Source organism: Lepidochelys kempii, chromosome 11, assembly GCF_965140285.1.
Source record: "Lepidochelys kempii isolate rLepKem1 chromosome 11, rLepKem1.hap1, whole genome shotgun sequence".
In the NCBI taxonomy this organism is placed as follows: domain Eukaryota; kingdom Metazoa; phylum Chordata; order Testudines; family Cheloniidae; genus Lepidochelys; species Lepidochelys kempii.
This window is the reverse complement of record NC_136390.1, coordinates 31,430,626-31,449,703: the sequence shown is the minus strand read 5'-3', so window position 1 is coordinate 31,449,703 and position 19,078 is coordinate 31,430,626. Positions and strand designations below refer to the sequence as shown.

At 42.0% G+C, this 19,078-nt stretch overlaps 1 protein-coding gene across 1 annotated transcript in view; it reads left to right on the top strand.

Moving 5' to 3' along the window:
• The first annotated feature begins 553 nt into the window (after positions 1-553).
• Positions 554-19,078, top strand: part of ACVR1C (activin A receptor type 1C) — an 82,185-nt gene continuing 63,660 nt past the window's right edge. Inside the window, exon 1 of the mRNA XM_078847928.1 lies at positions 554-11,653. The gene's annotated coding sequence lies outside the window, so the exon portion shown is untranslated. The remainder of the gene's footprint in view (positions 11,654-19,078) is intronic.

Here is a 19,078-nt window from a genome sequence, read left to right as displayed (position 1 = left end):
ATCAATCTGTAGGATCAAAGATGGAAGGAAGCCATGATTATTAGTTGTTACTACAAGATAAATAGCAATATAAGTGGTAATTTGAATATTCCATATCACTCAAACTGAAGAGTTATAGATGCCTGGTGCACAATCATTTCATATTGACCAAATGATTTGGGGAGATAATTCGGTTCTGTGTATTTACTGAAGACAGACACCTTTGGGAGGGAGATGGCTGACAACCGGAGGCTCCTTGACACCTGCCTGAAAGAACCACTGTGCTAGGAACCCCCAGAAACTGCACTGTGTGGTGCACAGGTGCTGTTGATTGATTCCCAATAAGGACTGCTGGGGGAACCTGTGCAAAGTCCACTCTTGCCTGGTGCTGTGGTTCTCCTGTGTCTGGGCCCCTCCACATCTTCAGAGCTGGGTGATTGTGCAAGTTTACAAGTCTTAATAAACTAGGAAAATGGTTGGCTCAGAATATCGTGACAATTTCTGTTCCTTTCTTGAGCCTTAGAACACACGTTTATGCAATGGTTTGACACACAATGATCCTAGAAGAATTAATATCAACTCAAATGTATTATTTTAACTAGTTAGCTCTTCTACTTTGCTGTGGCTGTGTGAGCAGAGACTCACTCGGCAGAGGGTCCATTCACTTGCAGCGAGACCCAGAGATACCAGCAGCAACTGAGGTTTAAGAACTTGGGTAAGGAACCATATTTTCATGTTTGTAATCCGCACTTAGTTCTATCCTATGGATCCATGGTCCTTGTGGAGATATCTGAGTGACAAAGTAATATAAATATGAACTATTAATAACAGTTCTCTTGCTGCTTAGTGTGATCCAGGTGCTGATGCTGCACTGCAGTGTGAAAGGTACATTGTATTTTAGTGAAGTCTCTCTCTCTGACTTAGTGGTTTCCTGCAGTTTGCTGCTGTTCAGCTTTTCCCCCTGCATCGCCTCCCTGCTGATGGAATCATAAGAGATAAATTTCATGTTTGAACTAAAGGAAACTAGTTACATTTGTGTTTTTTTCCTTGCTGCCACATTGTCAGTAGATTAAGTACCAGTGAGTTGTAGTTTGTTTCGTTTGTTTTTTCCCCTTCAATAGAAAAGGTAATTATGGGTTGATCTGGTCTTTAGGTCTTGTTAAACAAGTCGTCTTGTATGGTTACATCTTTATTTCCAAGCAAGTCCACTCTCTCTTTGCATCCCATAGAGCTACTGTCAACATGAAAAAGGAGTATATCAGGAAAAATCAGAATAGATGTTTGTAAAGCAAAAACTTCTTACTATATCCTCCCTCCCACTCCCCCTCCCCCATTCCATTAAGAGAAGCAGTCAGTACATGGAGCATCATGGCTTTGCCTGCTAGAAGGCAAGAGCTGTCAGGTGTGATGAATGTAGAAGCTTCTCCCCACTTCCTTTGTTTTGTCTCCTGACCACGGAGCAGGAGTAGAAGTGCTCTCTCACTGTAGTCTCCATTTCCAACTCAAGAGGATTCAGCTACTAAGCAGCCAAAGCCAGGGACCCAGAAGTGTCTGCCTTCAGTCTTTCTTGGGGCTTTGCTTGGTTTGAAATGGGCTTTGCTGCAACTCTCCCAGCACTGCCGTAATCTCTCCTACATCCAGCCACCTTGCATCAACTCAGCTAAGAGCTGGTCAGTTCCTTTCTTCAAGGCTTACCCTCTGCTCCAGACATACTAGCGCCTTCCAGTGGTAGTACCATTCTCTTCTCAGTGGGACTGTGATTGCAACACCCTACCTGGTCTCATGGCAGGCCCTCTCCCGGATCCCCCATCTTGTCCCCTACTGTTAAGCTCCGCTTTTGTTGTCCATTTGAGCAGTGTACCTGCCATCAATGGATAACACAGTAACCCACTGACTGATTCACTTTCAGTTCCCAGCAGGCAAATGAAGTATCAAAAAGGTTCAGCCAGATCTGCCACTGAGAATTCCCATCATGTTAAACTGGTCGGAAAAAATTCGCAACTACTGCCTGTAGTTAACTGACTCTAGAGCTTCGCAGATTGACATCCACTTCCGGTACTTAGGGAAGGCTGTGGTTTCACCTCTTCTTCCAACTCCTTTCCCTATTTCCCTGGTCTGTTGATGGTTCTCAGAACGCTCAAGGAAAAGTAGCTAGAAACAATTCCACCTGCTTCCTGGTGACCTTACTACACCATCTGTGATATCTGGATCTCATGATCTCAGCAGTGGGAGAATCCTGGGCGCACTTCTTCTCTTGGACTGTTTCTGGAGCCTATCCCATTCATTCGTTCCTGGCTAACTCACCTCTAATTACATCACACCTGGGAAAAGGCTTAATCAGAAAGTTTTCTGACACTTGGTTATGAACATTCTGAGTCTTGGATTTATTTTAATTTCTTCTGGCAAGAAGTTCAATAGTAAAGGCCCCACCCCAAGTATGCCTGGCTCCAGGACCTTGTAGTGTAAACCTGCAGTCCAGCTGTATCCTCACTGTGTGGAATGCAGTGGGAGGGTTTCAGTGTGTGAGGCAGTCTCAAGGAAGGGAGTTCCCATTAAGGACATAATAGGTTACCTAGTTCCCTACTGTTCTAGACCAGGAAAGGATGAAAGAAATGGAATTTTATGACCTGAGTAAGGACATCTCTGGAGACACAACTCTGTCTCTGAGGTAATGTTACCAGCATTCTGGTCTGCAGACCTGGCACTGCTAGTTATTGAAGAGGAATGCTTGAGAGCTCATTATAAATGTAGAGTAGAATTTTCTTTTGTTGTGCCTTTATTAAACAATTTTAGACACCAAGATTAGGTTGGGCAGAGGAACATGCTGCCACACCTGATATTTATGAACAGCACCTTTGTTGTTACTGGCACGGTGCAACCAGGTTTGTGCAATGACTTCCGCTCTCCCTAAACTACTGACAAAGATGAGTCACAACATCTTACTATCTGCTGGGGAAGTGCTGATTGCAAAAAATAAATCTGTTTCTTTGCACCATTGAGTCTTCAAGAAAGTGTTCATGTAAAAAATGGCATTTGTGGTTGGCTCCTTACTTTATTTTACTATAGTTCCTGATGCTGTTTGGATTATTAAACACTTAACTGTTGCGTGAGGAATCTCCTATTATCCACAATAGGATTCCTCAACACAGTGCAAGTTACTGGGCTGATTTTGGAAATTTGTGTTCTAATTTCCAAGGAGCTTTTCTTCCAGGCAGTGGTCTGAAATCCAGGACATTTATGTTGTAAACTTACTTTTGGATATGGACTTGCCGAGGAACTTTAAGTACGTAGGACTGGAAGGGTTATCTTTTCTAGTCCCCTTGCTATTTCAGTCAACCACAACATATAGTCCCACTCAAATTTATGCTCTGTTTTAAAACTAGTTTGGTGGTTTGCCCCCATTGCTCCCATTGGAAGTCTGTGCCAGAACCTCATTTCTTTGATTAGTAACTCTCAAATGTAATTGACTCACCTGAGAAGAGCCATGTAAGCTAAAGAACAGCATTGGCCCAAGACCAAATGACTGATCTGGCCAGGAATTAGCTGAGGTTGGAAATTGAGTCACATTTCCCCAGCCTATAAAATAGGGATAATGAACTAAAGTTGTAATGTATTTGTAAAGTGCTAAGTAAGTGCAGTTATTAAAGCCAGCTACTGGTAGAGATGGAGGGGAAAAAGCACTGAGCATCCTGGCTCTCAGCCTGTGGTAATCCCTTAACCAGGAAGCTCTTTGGAAGTACCCATAGTTACTGCTTCTCTTTTCATATCCAAATTCCCAGTGTGGATGTTTGAACAAAAATGGCATTTTGTGTTGACATCTTGATTGTGAAACAGTATCCGGAAATCTTCAGTGAAAATCTGAAGTTTCACAAAACTGCTTCAATTTTGGGGGTGTTGTAAACTCAAAGCAAACAAATGTCATTGGAAAAAAATTCAAAATTTATTTGGCCAGCTCTAGTAAATAACAATAGATCATTACTTTTCTGATCTAGTATCAGAATTGAAGCGGGGATCTACGCCATTCAGTAACATGGCCTGGAGGCAAGATTTCCTAGAAATTGAAGAAGGAACAGACCTACCATATTAAATCATCTGCCTGCTGAGTGCAGGATTTTGACTGTCTTTGGGTTATTTAACCACATTTTCAGGCACCTGTCTGCATGATCATGGAAGACGATCCACTGAATTCCATAACTGTTTTCCAAAGATTTATGTGGTTTCTTGATTTTATTTAAAAAAAAAAAAAGTAATTCTAGAGTTTCTAGAGGCTGTAGATGGAGGTAACAAAAGACATCCAGTTCCAAACAAATGCTGATCATGTTCCCTGCATGTTTACTGAATCAGTGTTCTTCAACTTCACCCATAATACCTCCATATTTTAAAGAGATTGGGAATATTAATATATTATGACCTTACTGCAACAGATTATATTTTTATTACTATGGAGATGGCATTAGTCGCTCCTTAGCTGAAATGGCATTATTTTTGTCCCTGCCAAATGTGTGTTCGGCACTTTGATATACGCCTGGGATCTTCATTCAAATAAGAGATAGGACATGCTACTAAACTTCAGTAAGAGGAGAATGCCGTTTGTGTTTAAATAAAAACAACCAGGTACGCATTAGTAGTACTGTAAATATTCAATTAGCTATCTATGGAAACAAATTGTACTTGTTCCATCTGTCCTTTTAAGTTAATAGGATAAAGATTAAAAAAGGATAAGCATTAAAGAGAATAACATTCTGTTCTAAATAGTTGATTGTTTTTAGTTCATAATATATTTCACTTAGATTAATACCTAGTATGCATGTTTGAAGGAGACTAGTGCTCTGTTCGTGGTATCATTTTAGAGTTGTGGCAATGAACACTATAGTTAGGACTGAGAAGGCGTTACTGTTAAAGTCCCATTTTTTCACTTGCTCATAACTTCTTCATCGTCTGTTTGGGCTGAAACTTTCTATGCTCAGTCTCTGCTCAAAATTGAATTGATCTGGGAAGATTGAGGGACATGGATGGAGCCATCTGAGACTCAGAAAAGAAGTAGGACTTTAACACCAGATTTTTTTCCCCCCTCAAAATAGGAAAGGACATGAAATTCAAATTTAGCATAGTATTAGTCCTCATTGAGAAAGGGAAAACCTAAGATATTAAAAGGTCTTTTAAAAAAAAAAAGTTAAAGATTTAGTCAGATCTGTCCATCTATGCACAGTAGAAGAGTTTACATCTAGAATTTTGGTTTAGGTTAAAGTGTAAGTACAATGTATAAAATGTAGGGCATGTACTATACCATGACATTCATTCTTGTTTTGGAATAATACATTTGTCTCACCCACATCTAAAAAATCCTTTCAAAACCTCATCCGAAAACACATTGTGCACAGGCCAAAGAAATACCAGGAAAAACAAAGTTGTCTTAGTAGACAGAACAGTACATGGTGATGAAATCTGCTTAGTGTTGGATATAAACACTTGTGGAGCGATTCAAAATATATGTCTTAGCCAAAAGTGGGGCCTGGGAAATGCAGGGCTAGAAACTCTTATCCCTCTTGCAGATCTGGAAAATGCAACTTCTTGTAATTATGGAATTTTATTTCTCTAGGTCTCAGACTATTGGTACTAGAGCCTGATGAATCTCTCAACTTTGCGAAACCACAGTGGTGCACTTCTGACCTGCAAATAAGTACATTTAAGAAAGCTTAGAAGTCTTTTGAGGGGAGCAGAGGAGAGGTTAGCTACCTCTTACTGCTGACTCCTCTGTGGATTAATTTGTTTTGTAGGATCCTAACTCCCTAATGGTGTTAAACGCTGATGTTGTGTTGATGTTGCACCAATTCACAATTGTATTGCAACACTAACTCCATTCAGTGATGAAATGGCTCATTGGTTCTTTCTTACTGTGGGCTGGTGCGTGGGAGGGGAAGAAGAGAGGAAGGACTCTCCTTTGTCTCTCGTGGTTTGGAAGGAGGATGTGGTTTGGAAGGAGGATGTGTTCTTTCTGATTCCTCTGGTTTCCTGAAGATCTGTCTTCTCCAGCACCCTGTATTCTAGCCAACCCCCTTCCTGGTTGCTCCAGCTGTTGGGAACGAAGTGTGTGATCTCCATAGCTTTTTAAGGATCTGATCCAAAGCCCACTGATGTCCATGGGAAGCAGAGGCACAATAAGTTTTATTGGGATCCTGGACACAGAACATTTGGGCCACCCACACCTGGGGCCCCCAAATTGACAGGGCCCCTATCAGCCTGTGTGTTAATCCACTGCTGATGGGAAGCTTCGCATGGTCTTCGGCGTGTTCAGGATCAGGCCTTAATTCCCTGCCTTGCCTCATCTCAAATGTGGGGAGAAAACACAGCTCTCAGACCTGCACCGAGTTTGCTCAATGTTTCCTGCACATTTGTAGATACCAAATGGGATCTGATCTCCTAATGTGTCTGTTTTCCCTTCCTGGATTTGAGTGAGCAGGAGCACTTATGTACAAATGTATGCGAGAGGCCCCCAAAAGCCATGTGGGAACTCAGGAACAGCAGGCTGAATATTAATGTAAGAGTATTCTCATGTTAGTCAAATGGGACCTCATTATAGATTGTTGGACACATCACTCAGATAACACAAGACACACCATTTATAGAATGCTGTACAGAAGCAGGAATAGGACAGCTGGAGTCATTCTCTGACTAAATAAAGTCCTCACTAAGAGCTTCACTCGCCTACATTAGGTAATTTGTTTTTCTTATATTAGAAAATGTCAGACAAGAAGAAAGTGAAAGCTGTAATGGGCGGCCTCTCTGAAATGGAGAGATTAACAACCAAAAGATTGCCAGAGTACAATGTTCAAAGTTGCAAAATGAGGAGAGGGGGAAAAAAAAACATTTGCCTTTTGGCTTAGAGACTGTTTTTTCTTGTTATACTATTTGCTCTACATGATCTTGCAATCTTTAATATTGCAAAACAGATTCTAAATGGTTTAATATTTGTCCTCTTGTTAGAAATTGTTTATCATTCAAACAGGAAAGCAGGGGGACAACTCTAAACACTTCCTGACAGCTATTGTAGCCACTGTTTATAAATTTTAAACAATATAATCCCTAATGTAGTGATTCACCAATAATTTGGCTAAAGGTCAGATGTTCATATTGCAAATAAGGTTTCTGGCTCTGAAATTATGATGAAGCCGGTGTATCATGTCTCTTGTGTTCACACTCTGGATGAATTTTAAATGAGTAATTACTATCTAAATTAATTAGAAGATAGACCGATAACTTTACAAGCAGGTCAAAGGTATGCTATCATCTTGAATTGTTCGAATAAATTCCATTTTCTTATGGAGCACTGTTTAAATACTTGGACCTCTGAAAGTTTGTTTAAAGGGTTTCTTTGCTACTCTGTGTTTTATAAGGCTCTTGGAATTAAATCAAAGTTGCTCAGGCCATCCCCTTCACTCCCTCCCCTTTGTATCTTTGCACATTTCTACCTGTTACCTTTTCAGTTTCAGTTTTGCTTTTACTGTAGCTGGCAAATATCTTCCAGAAAGGGGTGCTCAAAAAAATTAAAATAGCCATTAGGAACTTTCCAAAATAAATACACTGATAAATGTGTCTCATAGCAAGAGCAATCAATGCGTTACTCTCTTCTGTACATTCATTATACTCTTTACTACTAATTTATCATAATATATTCCAAAATCCATGGTTATTCCCATAAACTAAACTGAGTAACAGATGCATATCATGTGATGTTTACAGAAAGAGAAGCATATACATACCTGATTAGGAGACAGCATTTCAAGTACACCTCTATGGTGTATATGAACTGCCATGCTGCATCAGAGCAGTGGTCCATCTAGTTCAGTATGCTATGTATGGTGGTGGTCAGTACTAGATGGTTCAAAAGAATGTACAGGAAATCTTGCAGTACACAATTATGGAAAACTGCCTGGGGAAACTTATTCCTAATCTCAATCACTTATTGTGCTTCAATGTTCAAAATGAGAAATTATATCACTTAATTTAAAAAAAAAACTGTCAAATATCTGATGCTGTTTGAGTTTATATTTTCTAGACATTTTAAATTTTGTTGCTTTTCAGTTTCATTGAATGTCCCCTTCTTGAATTAAAGAAGTTCATTCAGGTATACTCGTATGCCAGCTATTGTGTTGTATACCTCTGTGTCCCCTTTTATTAGTCCTTGTCTTTACGGTCTCCCCTCAGATGGAAGTTTTCCCTTCTTTCTGATTATATTAATAGCCCTTCTTGAACGACACCTTCTATGTCTGAGGTCTTGTTTATGCTACCGGGGTAAAAAGAAAAGGAGGACTTGTGGCACCTTAGAGACTAACAAATTTATTTGAGCATAAGCTTTTGTGAGCTACAGCTCACTTCTTCGGACGCATTCAGTGGAAAATACAGTGGGGAGATTTATATACGCAGAGAACATGAAACAGTGGGTGTTACCATACATACTGTAATGAGAGTGATCAGGTAAGGTGAGCTGTTACCAGCAGGAGAGCGGGGGGGGGGACCTTTTGAAGTGATAATCAAGGTGGGCCATTTCCAGTAGTTGACAAGAACGTCTGAGGAACAGCAGGGGGAGGGGAATAAACATGGGGAAATAGTTTTACTTTGTGTAATGACCCATCGACTCCCAGTCTCTCTTCAAGCCTAAGTTAATTGTACCCAATTTGCAAATTAATTCCAATTCAGCAGTCTCTCGTTGTAGTCTGTTTATGAAGTTTTTTTGTTAAAGAATTGCCACTTTTAGGTCTGTATTGAGTGACCAAAGAGATTGAAGTGTTCTCCGACTGGTTTTTGACTGTTCTAATTATTGACATCTGATTTGTGTCCATTTATTCTTTTACATAGAGACTGTCCAGTTTGGCCAATGTACATGGCAGAGGGGCATTGCTGGCACACGATGGCATATATCACATTGGTGGATGTGCAGGTGAACGAGCCTCTGATAGTGTGGCTGATGTGATTAGGCCCTATGATGGTGTCCCCTGAATAGATATGTGGGCACAGTTGGTAACAGGCTTTGTTGCAAGGATAGGTTCCTGGGTTAATGTTTTTGTTGTGTGGTGTGTGGTTGCTGGTGAGTATTTGCTTCAGGTTGGGGGGGCTGTCTGTAAGCAAGGACTGGCCTGTCTCCCAAGATCTGTGAGAGTGATGGGTCATCCTTCAGGATAGGTTGTGGATCCTTGATGATGCGTTGGAGAGGTTTTAGTTGGGGGCTGAAGGTGATGGCTAGTGGCGTTCTGTTATTTTCTTTGTTGGGCCTGTCCTGTAGTAGGTAACTTCTGGGTACTCTTCTGGCTCTGTCAATCTGTTTCTTCACTTCAGCAGGTGGGTATTGTAGTTGTAAGAAGGCTTGATAGAGATCTTGTAGGTGTTTGTCTCTGTCTGAGGGGTTGGAGCAAATGTAGTTGTATCGTAGAGCTTGGCTGTAGACAATGGATCGTGTTGTTTGGTCTGGGATGAAAGCTGGAGGCATGTAGATAGGCATAGCGGTCAGTAGGTTTCCGGTATGGGGTGGTGTTTATGTGACCATTGCTTATTAGCACTGTAGTGTCCAGGAAGTGGATCTCTTGTGTGGACTGGTCCAGGCTGAGGTTGATGGTGGGATGGAAATAAGTCGACCTAAATTACGCTACTCCAGCTATATGAGTAACACAACTGGAGTCAAGGTAGCTTAGGTAGACTTATCCCGGCGCTGCGTCGATATACCTTACTCTTCTTTGGGAGCTGGAATACCAGAATTGACCGGAGAGCACTCTGCCATCAATTTAGCAGGTCTTCACTGACCAGCTAAATCGACACCCCCTGCATCGATTGCAGTTGCATCGATCCCCCCGGTAGTGAAGATAAACCCTGAAATAAGGATTTTCAAATCTTTCTATATAGTCCCCATAGTTCGTCTAAATTGAAATTTCCCCTATCAGGTTAGTGCACACTTTAAGGGTATGTCTATACTACCCACTGGATCAGCGGGGGTTGATTTATCGCGTTTAGTCTAGTCGTGATAAATCTACCCCTGAGCGCTCTCCCATCAACTCCTGTACTGCGCCGCCGTGAGAGGCACAGGCAGAGTCGACGGGGGAGCGGCAGCAGTCAACTCACCATAGCGAAGACATAGCGGTGAGTAGGTCTAAGTACGTCGACTTCAGCTACGTTATTGATGTATCTGAAGTTGTGTAACTTCTCCCTCTCCCTGCCCTCCGTCCCCCACAGTGTAGACTAGGCCTAAGTGGATTCATGCAAAGGATACAGAGATGTTGAAAGCAGCACTTTCAGGTGAAGCTGGATGGGAGCCTCTAAATGGCTCTGACAAAAATGAGTAGCCCTGAATAGTGGTTTTATTGTCTGTGGTGTCTGCTGTAAATTTTTATCCATGTGGACTGCCTTTTTTTTCCCTACAGCTGCTTAACATTTTACGCTATTTCTGTTCTGTGTAGATTCTCATGTCATTCTTAGAGCGCCTTCCAGTAGTGCATTAAGTAACATGGCTAACATCTGTTGTGTGTTTCATTCATTGACTTACCCTCTCTCTATGGCGTGGGCAGGTGTTATGTGTACAGTATAGTGTGTTTGGGTTTTGGTAGGGTTTTTAATATATACATCCTGCTACATTTTTAAGTAGGAGAAGGCAAGATCAACAAGGGGTACCTCACACTTGGAGCAGAAGGTGGTGAGTTTGTGACAGTGCTCAGTTCCCCCAAGTTCATGCCTCCATTCAGGATTGGCTGCCGAGAAAGCTGTCTCCTACACAGATGATCTTTTAAACTTGTGATAGAAAGTGTCATTGTGCCTGAGGAATGGAGTTCTTCCAGGAAGGGCACTTTAACACATTTCCATCCACTCCTGCTACCTTTCTCAGGTGGGACAGCAGTATCCTGTGGTCAACAAGATCCAATGTTGCAGAGCTCTCCAGGAGGATGAGAATGAGGCTTTTGTCCTCCATCCATTCAAAGAAATTGTCAATCAGTGCAACTAAATTTCTTTTGACCCTAAGTATATTTGATTCAGTTGAGTTTGTAGTTGGCCTTTTACTGGCTGCTTTGACTTTGCTCGGGAACAGATGTGATTTTTTTTTTATGGTTTTTTCCCATTTTGGTTTTATTCACTAATCATGTTTATTTGCTGAGTTCAATTAAAAACTTCTAAAATGAAGATAGGAAAGCATTTGCCAATCATTACTCCTATTTCCAAAGTGTCTCAGATCCCTAGGATATGCTGTTTTTAGACCTAATGTGAATCATGCCATACATACTTTTACCTTGGGAATTAATTTGTTTTAATGGCCTGTTAAGGCTGATTCCCCTCTCTGGCACTTTGAGTGCAGACAGTGGGGGTCCACAAGGATTCTAAAAATTAATACTGGCCACTCCAGGCTAGTATTAAACTCCCAAAGTTACAACTTCTCTCTAACCTTGGATAGGTAGATGGTGCCACCACCCAAATGCAAAAAACCCCTTTGAACCTGGGAAGGTGCACTTGGGAATTCCTCCCTGTGGGGTTACCTCAAGCTTGCGCTCTCTCTCACGCGCGCACGTGCTCTCTCTCTTTCTCTCTCACACAGAAGAGCTGAGAAGGAAAACAAAGGAAGTCAGCAGTTGCTACTAATTAAACAACATATGCACAAACCTCTCAGGACACACAAACCCAATCCTGTTCTTAAAAAAAGGTAAATTTTATTAAAAATAAAGAAAATACATCTTGAACTTAGGCTATTGCTAGATTTAAAAAGAGCAAATATAACAATTAAACATCAAGAATGGTTTTCTTGAGGTTCAGCTTAATAGTTACAAGCAAAACAAAAGCATTTGGGGGTTAGCACAGAGGAATCCACAAGCCATAAAGAAATAAACTTAATCGTGTCTTCCTAGACATTTCCTGAGCTACTTACATATCTGGGGGTTTCAAATGAGTAGTTTCTAGGTATGATCTGGTGATTTTCATACCTGGCCCACAGCTTTTTACAGCATAGCTCCAGCCCTGTGTCTGCTCTGTCTCCTCTCTCTGGAGAACAGACAGACAAAGGGAAAGTTTTTTTCCCAATTTTAAAAAGTTCTAGCCCTCCCATTGTCTCTTAGGGTCACTCCCATCTCCCACTCCCATCCTTTTACCCATGTGCTTTTTTTTAACCCTTTACAGGTAAAGCAAGTAGAGAACAGCTACTAACAGGGATTTTGTAGCTAGCTGGCTGGCCGGCTGTCCATAAAAGGGGGCTCCCCCTCCCTTCATTTATCACAGGCCTCCAAGTGATTGGATTTTTTTTTTTAAACACAAGAAATCTGGCACTTGGTATGTCGAAGGCCTGCAGAAGATGGAAGAGGCAAGATTAAGGATCATTCAGGAACCTAATACTACAAGGTGCTGATAATTGGATATGAGGGGTACTCGTTAGTCCACAGGATCATGTGCTAGAGTAGTTCCTGGTCATGTCGGGTGTTTTTTTTTTAATTTTGCATCCTTTTCTCTTGGCCATGTGTTACACATAGGAGAGCCTGTTCCTGCAGTAAGGTCCGTTAAGGTGAACCTCTGCTCAAGTGAACCTCTGCTCCCATTCAGAATCCCCTTGACTTCAATTGGATTCTGTGGCAGCTAGTGTCCACGGTAATGGACCCTGATGCAGGATTTGGGGCATGTGGGGTAAGAGAATGGTCTATATTTGTAATTGATACTTCTGCTTTAATAAAAGCAAAATTTAGAAAACTGCCCTCCTGTTCCCATAATGATAGCAGTGCGATCAAAAACTCTCAACTCTATATAGTTTCCGTTTTAGTTAGAGCTCAAAACCAGCTTGAGTTTAAAATGCAAGTTGGCAAGCAACGATGTTCTAATCTCTTCTTTGAAAACGAAAAAAAGGACAATGTCCATTATATGAACTTTGTAAAGAGACTTCTAACCGCTTTGGAAAGGGACTCAACTACATAGTCTAACAAACCTAGATCTCCTTCTAAATAGTTACTTAGGTTAGACTGGAGACACACCAGTAATGAAATAGAACTGAAGGAATAAGTGAGAGAAAGCAGAAGAGATTTATGATTTACTCAAAAGTTATACTTTGTGGGAGCTATGTCAGTAAGTGAGCTTCAAAACATCCTAAATGTGCTTAAAACTAGGCAGCTTTTATTACTCATGGATACTCTAAATGCCTAAATCCTGTTTGCCTTACTGAAATGAAACCCACTGAAGTTGGCGGGGGGGGGACAGACCCTGACCAAGCAATTTCTTCTTAATTCAGATAGGTTCAGTTCTGAATTTGTTGAAAATCATATATTAGAATAGACTACAGTAACTCCTCGCTTCACGTTGTAGTTATGTTCCTGAAAAATGCGAGTTTAAACGAAACTATATTAAGTGACCCAATTTCCCCATAAGAATGAATGTAAATGGGGGGGAGGGGGTTAGGTTCCAGGGAAACTTTTTTCACCAGACAAAAAACAATATTTTAAACAAACAATTTAATACTGTACACAGCAATGATGATTGTGAAACAGGAGGCTCCCGGGAGCAGCTCCAAGGCAGAGGGCAGGGACAGCACATGGCGGTGGGGGGAGGGACAGCTGAACTGCTGGCAACTGATGGGCTGCTGCCGCACAGGGAACTTAGGGGAGTGGGGAGCTGATGGGGGTGGGGGGGACTGCAACGGGCTGTTCTTCCTGCAAGCAGTGGACAAAGCGGCGGCTGCCAAACAACGTTATAAGGGAGCATTGCGCAACTTTAAACGAGCATGCTCCCTAATTGATCAGCAATGTAACAATGTTAACCGGGACGACTTTAAGTGAGGCGTTACTGTACAAATGGAATAACATCATATGGAAAGGTGCATCTTGAAGATAAGTGATTGCTAGCATCAATGTTGAGTCATTCAATGGGAGCCTTATAAAAGTATATAATACTTGGCAGCATGTGCTGTGATAAGTTAAAAGCATATGGGAGCCTCTTCCCTATTAAGTATGATGAACAAATAACTTGCTGACCATGTCACTCTTCATTTATCATAACAGTAAGATGATATAATAAAATCTAGCTCTAGGCAGGATATGTCCAAATATTCAGAAAAGCATTGTCAGATAGTTAAATATGGTACCCAACAATATATTTCAAGTGGTGTGGATTGGTCAATGTCAACATCGTTTCATATTGCTGCTCTCATATCTTCAGGTCTTAGGTAAAATAGTCTAGTTTGGGATCTAAATAAACAACAACAGTGCTTATTATAAGCAAGCTAATAATAGTTTGGATTTTTAAATTCTTTTTAATTGCTCTTAATGTGATTGCAAAAAAGTTGAACATTTACTTCTGTAAACCATATGCTAAGGAAGTGCTTTTTCACCCATCTATACACTGGGAGTAAATGTTTTTTAATGACATGATTTAACCCTTTCAATCAAAGATCTGAATTTAAAAGGAAGAGCCATTGAAAATAACCATTTAGCTTTTTGAAAAACTTGAAATTATTGTGATTCTTGAGCTATTTGATGGAATGAACCCTTGTGTGGCCAATGTCTCTCATTTTGAATTATGTGGTATTCATAGTTGAATATCTGAATATGGTTTGTTTTCTGTTTGTAAACTTCTCTCTATATTTCTTGTAATAATTCCTCTTTCCCCCACCTTCTAGCTTCCCTCCCTTCTCCATTCTCCTTCATTTAAATCAAAAAATAAAATATCCAACATTGCATGTAATCAGTCCCCAAACAACTGTGCTTTGCTGAACCCTATTCCTCTCCACTCTTTCTATGAACACTTGGACGACTTCTCTTGCAATCCATAGGGATTCATTCTCCACCTCTTCATCCCCAAGAAGTCCCTTCTAGTTAATCTTTAGGTTTCTCCTCAGGTATCTGAGTTCTTTTATTCGGTTTCACTTCTGCCATTGCCAGTATGGTCTCTAGAGTTTTTTCCTATTCTCCTTTTCCTGAGTTTTGCTGTCTGTCAGGACTTTTACAGTAGCTTAGCTTTAGTTACTACCTCTGGAATATTCTTTTGTATGGTTGAGTTTCGGGTTTCTATCCCAATTGACTGGAGTGTTCTTACCCCCATATTTATTGTCTCTTATGGGATAATACTGATTTTGAAAGCAGAAGAGTTTGAATGGGGATCTCCATCTGTCGCTGATACTTGCCCTCCTGAGTGCTGCTGTAATTTCCCTCCGCTCTCTTCTCTTAAAAAAAAAAAAAAAAAAAAAAAAAAATTAGGGCAGAGAGATCATGGAAAAATTGCAACTTGTGGTCTTACATTACGAGCACGGAATGCTCTCTAGCTTTTTTTATAACTAAACTTTCTGCTGATAATCATGAAACTTCACAGTTTGGTCTCTGGGCTATTGGCAGGCCTTGGGAGAAGGAGCTGCACTCTATGTAGTCGGTCAATTTTTATCTCTTCCGTACAGTTCGGCTGTAACAACTCCGCAATTAAGGTTTTTACATGCCAGACTGAGTTTCCTCCTGTAGCATTTTCAGACATTCCTTTAATTCTGATGTTGGGGAACTAGTAGAATAACATGGTTGTCTGAAGCCTGAGCTCTGACGGGATAGCAAAGTAATCTGCCTCCATCGACCCCACCTCCCTCCCTAAACTCCCCTCCAAAATCAGAGCAGAGAGTTGCACAGGATGAATTCTCTTTTAAAAATCTGAAATTTAAAAAGATACCAAGAGGAGTGTGTCCTGCTCACAGCATAGAGACCTCTCAGACTCCAAGTAAACGTGGTAGCCAAATCAAGCAGAAAGGCCAGGACTGAAGAAAATCAAATAGCTACCAAAGCAGACATTTTGGGGCTGATCACTGAATTAAAGGCCATGAGATATGATCTGACGACCGAGCTTCTACCGTTAAAGGAAGTTACTGGCTTGGAAGAATGAGTCACTGTGCTAGACACTGGCCTAAGAGAAGAAAGTGACAGAGAGAGAGAGGCAGAGCCACATGGCATTGATGGAGGAGAGAGAGAGAGAGGGAGATGCAGCTTAAATCCGTGCGGAGGAGACCAAAGCCCTGAGGTAAGTGGGGAAGTGGGACACCGGGAGCATGAGCAGGAGCATGTGAGAGGGGAGGGCTCCTGCCTCATACTGATAAAGAGGGGCGATCAGCAGGTTATCTCAAGTGCCTATACACAAATGCACGAAGCCTGGGAAACAAGCAGGGAGAACTGGAAGTTCTGGCAAAGTCAAGGAATTCTGATGTGATTGGAATAACAGAGACTTGGTGGGATAACTCACATGACTGGAGTACTGTCATGGATGGATATAAGCTGTTCAGGAAAGACAGGCAGGGCAGAAAAGGTGGGGAAGTTGCACTGTATGTAAGAGAGCAGTATGACTGCTCAGAGCTCAAGTATGAAACTGCAGAAAAACCTGAGAGTCTCTGGATTAAGTTTAGAAGTGTGAGCAACAAGGGTGATGTCGTGGTGGCAGTCTACTATAGACCACCAGATCAGGGGGATGAGGTGGACAAGGCTTTCTTCCGGCAACTCACAGAAGTTACTAGATCGCACATCCTGGTTCTCATGGGAGACTTCAATCACTCTGATATCTGCTGAGAGAGCAATACAGCGGTGCACAGACAATCCAGGAAGTTTTTGGAAAATGTAGGGGACAATTTCTCGGTGCAAGTGCTGGAGGAACCAACTAGGGGCAGAGCTCTTCTTGACCTGCTGCTCACAAACTGGGAAGAATTAGTAGGGGAAGCAAAAGTGGGTGGGAACCTGGGAGGCAGTGACCATGAGATGGTCGAGTTCAGGATCCTGACACAAGGAAGAAAGGAAAGCAGCAGAATACAGACCCTGGACTTCAGAAAAGCAGACTTTGACTCCCTCAAGGAACTGATGGGCAAGATCCCCTGGGAGAATAACATGAGGGGGAAAGAAGTCCAGGACAGCTGGCTGTATTTTAAAGAATCCTTATTGAGGTTACAGGGACAAACCATCCCGATGTGCAGAAAGAATAGTAAATATGGCAGGCAACCAGCTTGGCTTGACAGTGAAATCCTTGCTGATCTTAAATACAAAAAAGAAGCTTACAAGAAGTGAAAGGTTGGACAAATGACCAGGGGTGAGTATAAAAATATTGCTTGGGCATGCAGGAGTGAAATCAGGAAGGCCAAATCACACCTGGAGTTGCAGCTAGCAAGAGATGTTAAGAGTAACAAGAAGGGTTTCTTCAGGTATGTTGGCAACAAGAAGAAAGTCAAGGAAAGTGCGGGCCCCTTACTGAATGAGGGAGGCAACCTAGTGACAGAGAATGTGGAAAAAGCTAACATACTCAATGCTTTTTTTGCCTCTGTCTTCATGAACGAGGTCAGCTCCCAGACTGCTGCACTGGGCAGCACAGCATGGGGAGGAGGTGACCAGCCCTCTGTGGAGAAAGAAGTGGTTCGGGACTATTTAGAAAAGCTGGACGTGCACAAGTCCATGGGGCCAGATGTGTTGCATCCAAAGGTGCTAAAGGAGTTGGCGAATGTAATTGCAGAGCCATTGGCCATTATCTTTGAAAACTCATGGCGATCCGGGGAAGCCCCGGACAACTGGAAAATGACTGACTAATCTAATTGCCTTCTGTGATGAGATAACTGGCTCTGTGGATGAAGGGAAAGCAGTGGACGAGTTGTTCCTTGACTTTAGCAAAGCTTTTGACACTGTCTCCCACAGTATTCTTGTCAGCAAGTTAAAGTAGTATGGGCTGGATGAATGGACTATAAGGTGGATAGAAAGCTGGCTAGATTGTCAGGCTCAACGGGTAGTGATCAATGGCTCCATGTCTAGCTGGCAGCCGGTATCAAGTGGAGTGCCCCAAGGATCGATCCTGGGGTCGGTTTTGTTCAATATCTTCATAAATGATCTGGAGGATGGCGTGGATTGCACCCTCAGCAAGTTTGCAGATGACACTAAACTGGGAGGAGAGGTAGATACACTGGAGGGTAGGGATAGTATACAGAGGGACCTAGACAAATTGGAGGATTGGGCCAAAAGAAATCTGATGAGGTTCAACGAGGAGAAGTGCAGAGTCCTGCACTTAGGACGGAAGAATCCAATGCACCGCTACAGACTAGGGATTGAATGGCTAGGCAGCAGTTCTGCAGAAAAGGACCTAGGGGTGACAGTGGACGAGAAGCTGGATATGAGTCAACAGTGTGCCCTTGTTGCCAAGAAGACCAATGGCATTTTGGGATGTATAACTAGGGGCATTGCCAGCAGATCAAGGGACGTAATTGTTCCCCTCTATTCGACACTGGTGAGGCCTCATCTGAAGTACTATGTCCAGTTTTGGGCCCCACACTACAAGAAGGATGTGGAAAAATTGGAAAGAGTCCAGCGGAGGGCAACAAAAATGATTAGGGGACTGGAACACATGACTTATGAGGAGAGGCTGAGGGAACTGGGGATATTTAGTCTACGGAAGAGAAGAATGAGGGGGGATTTGATAGCTGCTTTCAACTATCTGAAAGGGGGTTCCAAAGAGGATGGCTCTAGACTGTTCTCAGTGGTAGCAGATGACAGAACAAGGAGTAATGGTCTCAAATTGCAGTGGGGGAGATTTAGGTTGGATATTAGGAAAAACTTTTTCACTAGGAGGGTGGTGAAACACTGGAATGTGTTACCTAGGGAGGTGGTGGAATCTCCTTCCTTAGAAGTTTTTAAAGTCAGGCTTGACAAAGCCCTGGCTGGGATGATTTAATTGGGGATCGGTCCTGCTTTGAGCAGGGGGTTGGACTAGATGACCTCCTGAGGTCCCTTCCAACCCTGCTATTCTATGATTCTAAATTGGATGATATAGAAAACAAACTAAGAAGGAATATCAGAATTAAGGAACTGCATGCATGAGATTTCTAATGCCCACGTAGAACAGATGGCACCTTGGGTTCAAGGCTTCAGCCAAAAATAAATAAATAACAAACAAGCCACTTTACATAATACATTCGACACTTTGCATATGTATATCTGGACACTCTTTCATATGTATATTTTTTTATTCAGGAAAATCCTTTCAGACCCCTTCCTCAGAGTCAGATTCCTACTGGAATCTTGATGACCCTATCTATCAATTAGGAATGAGATGAATTTGGCACTATACCCTGCTGAAGCTAGTTCACTGCTGTGGGCCTTCC